At 36.0% G+C, this 4,908-nt stretch overlaps 1 pseudogene; it reads left to right on the top strand.

Annotated features, from left to right (window-relative positions):
- The window catches only part of LOC107744223 (gamma-tubulin complex component 6-like), a 21,608-nt pseudogene that overhangs the window by 9,494 nt on the left and 7,206 nt on the right, over window positions 1-4,908 (top strand).

Genomic DNA, 4,908 nt, shown 5'->3' with positions numbered 1-4,908 from the left:
TGTACTGCGTTAGGCTAACCGAGACTTGTCATTTGCACTTATATATTGTTGCTCTTTTGTTAGTTTTGACTGCTTTTATTGTCCTCATTTGTAAGTCGCTTTGGATAAAAGCGTCTGCTAAATGACTAAATAAATAAATAATAAATAAATATACACACATGTTTGTATCTATGTATGTGTGTGTGTGCATACATACATACACACACACACACACACACACACACACACACACACACATACAGTGTTGGGTGTACTAAGTAACGCGTTATTGTAATTAAATTACTTATCCACTGTAAAAGTAAAGGATTACTGTTCATTTTTAGGTAATTTATTTAGTTACCTATAAAGTACTTGCGTTACATACTGTAAATAATTTCAACAGTTCTAAAATCAATATTGAACTTGAAATCTAAATTTTCCGTCGAATGCAGCCTCTTTAACCCTCTGTGCACCGCCGCGTTCACTTGCAGTTATTCCTGATAACAGAGAAAAGACCCTATAATACTCGGATACAGATATGACAAAAATCATTCGAATCTGTAAAGGGTCTACTTTTATTTGTGTACACTGACAATAACAACAAAACACTGTGCTTTTGTATAATAAAGAAAACACACAGGGTGCGCTTTCTGCCTCTCAGTCTCCATGAACTTCTTTCTGAAACGTGTCTGAAATGAAAATGAACCGAAACTCAGTGAATACTTGACACACAGATGTGAGAAATATGTCTATAGAAAACTTGAAGTGTCTTCTTTTAAATAACCCTATTCAAATCGAAAACTAATATTCTCTGATTATGTAATCTGTATGAAACCAATGCGAGGGACAGTCTTTCCCGTCTGAGCTTATTATCTGCAGCCATACCTGCGCACATAAGCTCTCATCACCTAGATACAAAAAACAGATAACAAAAAAAAAAAATCAAGATTCATCTACTTTTCATCGTTTTTGGAAGATAATTAAACATTTTATTTCAGCTAATTGCCAAGGCAACATTTTTTTTACATTTCTAACTAAAACTAAATATTCTAAAACTGCAACCTAATTAAAAAAATAAATAAAAATGATTTACAAACAATAAAATTACTAAAAGTATAAAACAACTACAAAAGTCCTTATTCTCACTTAGTTTGGTTTAGTTTAGTTTAGTTTATGTACTAAAATAAAACTAAATAGACTAAAACCAAACTACAATAGAAACTAAACAGACATACAGGTACTTGACAAAAATGACAAAAAATACAATAAAATTACTAAAATTATAAAACTACTAAAATACAAGTACTAAAATAACTAAAACTAAATAAACTAAAATGAAAAGAAAACTATATAGACATACGTGAGAAAAGGGACACAAATGACAAAAACAAAAATACATTACTTAATAAAAAACAAATTACTAAAATTATAAAACGACTATAAAATTTCAGCTGGCTTCCATTTCTAAACCTTAATAAAAAAAACTATGTAGACATGTAAAATAATAAAAATGACACAAAACAAAACCTATAAAATGACTACAGAATTTTAACTAGTTGGTATAGAAACATTTCTCATTCCTGTTCCGTTTAACTACTAAGATAACCTAAACTAAAAAAAAACCTTAAAGGGGTCATATGATGCTTTTTTAAAGATCATTATTTTGTGTATTTGGTGTAACAGAATATGTTGACATGCTTTAATGTTCAAAAAACACATTATTTTTCAAATACTGTACATAAATATATTACCTCAAACTGTAAAAGTATTTCAGTGATGCTAAAATAATGTGTAGTAAATAATGATTTTCGTGTGAGGAGGACACAGCTGTTCTCCTCGTAGAGGTCAAGTATTAATTATCAGGACGACTAGCGAGAGAGAATTCCTCCCCACAGAGGTAGATGAATGGAGATTACAGCTGACGCCCCGCTGTTCTCGCTCTCGCCCCCTGCAGGTCGCCAGGTGTTACAGCGTCTGGCGGAGGAGGCCCAGAAGAGAGAGCAATTTGAAGAGCTGAAGCAGCAGCTGGAGCAGACCAGGAGGTGAGGAGCATATTAATAACCCTTCAGTAAAGCCATCTTCAGCGGATCTAACTTGTATGGATGTGGTTTTAGTGGCGTAGTGCTGCAAGACGGAAGGAGCAGGAAGATGATTTCAGCTACGCTCGAGAGCTAAGAGACCGAGAGCAGAGGCTGCAGACCCTCAAGGAGCAGCTGGAGCGCAGGGCACGGTGGGCGGCATACAGTAACAATCAGAAAAAAGGACGATTGAGGCTGTAGCGAAACAGTCACCGCCCACAGGAAGTTTATTTCCCATTCATATTTTCCGCAGGCATTTGAGCAGTTTATTCAGTAAAACATTTTGAGCCGTGAGCCAAAACAAACAGCTCTAAGATGAATCATAACATTATAATATTAGATTCAAACCAAAGAGGTATTTAAGAAAAAATACAAAGGTACAAGATTATGTATTTTTATGAGGGAATGAACTACTTATCCCATAAAGCATTAAAGATAAATTGTAAAACTATTGACTAAACGTAATTTTTTTATTGGTATAAAATATATTGTAATGTTTATTGCAAAACAAGCAAACAGCTAGACATACACATAGAATTTGGCAATTAAAGGCATTTTTGTTGAAATTGCATTGACCTTTAGCTGCATATCGTGTCACCCTCAGAGCTCATGGTAGGTCTGTCTTGAAAAGTTCATGTTATCCATAAAAATCTATTTCACTGTGAAGAGAATTAATAGGATTTTTTTGCACTGTTGCACTTTATAAAATGACTCAAATATCCAGAGAGGTCAAAGACATTTATTAAATTATGTATTTTCTGTGTGTTCAGGATGGATCTGATCGCTCAGTACAGTCAGTTATCCGAAGCCGCTGCCAGACGAGAGCTCAGAGCCATGTGGAAGGTGCAGAGGATGAAACTCGATGAGCGCACACCGCACAGTGAACTTCCTGCAGCAAGAACAAATGAATGTACAGGTCTGATATCATACTTAAGAGTTTTTATTGTAGAATTTGGCCCATTTAGATTTTTTGCATTTGAAAAATAAATTTTTTGGGACCTGTCTAGTATTTTGGTTAATTATTGCAATTGTTCTGAATAATAATATTTAATTATTATTTTCATTATTTTTCTTAATATTTGTCTTTTTATTTTACTATTTTATATTACTAAAAATATATTTATAAATCTATATGATATTTATATGTTTCTACTTTTGTTTTTGCATTTTTAGTAGAGTAATATACTAAGCAGGCACTAAACATTCTGTCTCTGATATTGCAACAGTGATATTATTTTTTGTTATCATTTTTCAATTTTCAATAACTTTTTTGTGGGTTTTTGTTAAATGTGAGCCAAAATCATCACAATTAAAAGAACCAAAGACTTAAACTACTTCAGTCTGTGTGCACTGAATTTATTTAATACACGAGTTTCACAATTTGAGTTGAATTACTGAAATAAATGAACTTTTCCACGACATTCTAATTTATTGAGATGCACCTGTATATTTATAATATATTTTTTTTACCATTTTGTTTTTCTTTTTTGCATTTTAAGAGATTTTTTTAATAACTGTGTAGTGTCTTACTCTGCTATTGTAATAGTGATATTACATTTCTTTTCTTTTTTTCTTTTTCTTTTTTTACAAAAAATACAAATAATTGAATTCATATTAAGTATAATTTTCATTTAAATAAATAATACAACTAAAATCTCACTTGTCATATTGTCAGATTGTGAACCATCCTTTCTGAGTTCCTTAGATTTTTAACTGTCTGGTAGTTGTACTTGATAGTTTTAAGATATGTATGCATTTGCCATTAAAGTACTATTTTGAAGTGACAGATAAGGGGAAATCTTTATCTCTGAGGTGCTATGATTTCTGTTCAGGCTCTTCTGGAGAAGTTTCCTTTATGTCAGGAGGGCCCCCCTGTACAACTACACAATGAGGTCTTTGTGCTGTTCTTTTTATTCATCTATAGCATCATAAATTCAACCTACTCTAATGCTGTTTTAATTGTTTTCATTTCGTTTGTTTGCAGCTCTCTGAGCAGCAGAATCTACGAGAACAGCAAATAGCAGATCCTGCTCTCCCAGAATCCTCTGTTCCTCCCTGTCCTCCTGCCATTGGTGAAGCTCAAGCTCTCATATCAGAGGAAAGCAACACTGCTGACTTCCTCCCCAAGCCTCCACACATCCCTTATAGTGGTGCCGTGACCCATGCCCTCCACGACATTGGATCCGACCTCCTGCAATCCCCTCAGAAACCCCACCCACAGCAGCCACACCCATCAACCTCCAACATATGTGTCAGTGAAAATGTTTCGGAATTCCTAGAGTCTGTCCCCGTACCTAATATACACGGACACGCGTCCAAGTCCAGCTTCCCACTGGGTCAGTTCACTCCAGAGGTGCCAGCAGGTCACCCAAAGGCTAGTGTTCATGGACACCCTTCACAGAGCTCCGTGCAGCTGGGAGACTCCACCGCCTCGGGGCAGAACAAGGGCCCAATCCGCTCTGAGTCACATACCCCTGCACAAACCACTCAAGAGCGAACATGTGAGACAGAGAGAGATAGCCAGTGTACAGAAAAACAACCGACTGGAGAAGAGACAGCAACAGAGCCCTCGGCGGCCAGCACAGGTTCAGAGCCAAAGCAAAGCCGCCCAGGAGCCAACAGAGAAAGCCAAGTCCTGTGAGAGTGTCAGCCAGCCCTCTCACTGTTCTCAGCCAGAGCAAGAACAATCTGTGTCTCTTCTCAGAGGCTTCCATGAGTCAGAGTCTGATTCTGATACGAGAAATAACAGTCATGATCCTGATCCAACACTGATCTCATCTTTGCCCTCCTCTGTCTGTGGCCACGCCCATATAAGGGTTGGCGAACATGTTTCTGAAGTGACCACTCCCCT

Source organism: Sinocyclocheilus rhinocerous, unplaced genomic scaffold, assembly GCF_001515625.1.
Source record: "Sinocyclocheilus rhinocerous isolate Xijiao unplaced genomic scaffold, SAMN03320098_v1.1 scaffold2061, whole genome shotgun sequence".
Taxonomy (NCBI): Eukaryota; Metazoa; Chordata; class Actinopteri; order Cypriniformes; family Cyprinidae; genus Sinocyclocheilus; species Sinocyclocheilus rhinocerous.
Note: the sequence above shows the minus strand (reverse complement) of the source record. Positions and strands in the feature narration are given on the sequence as shown.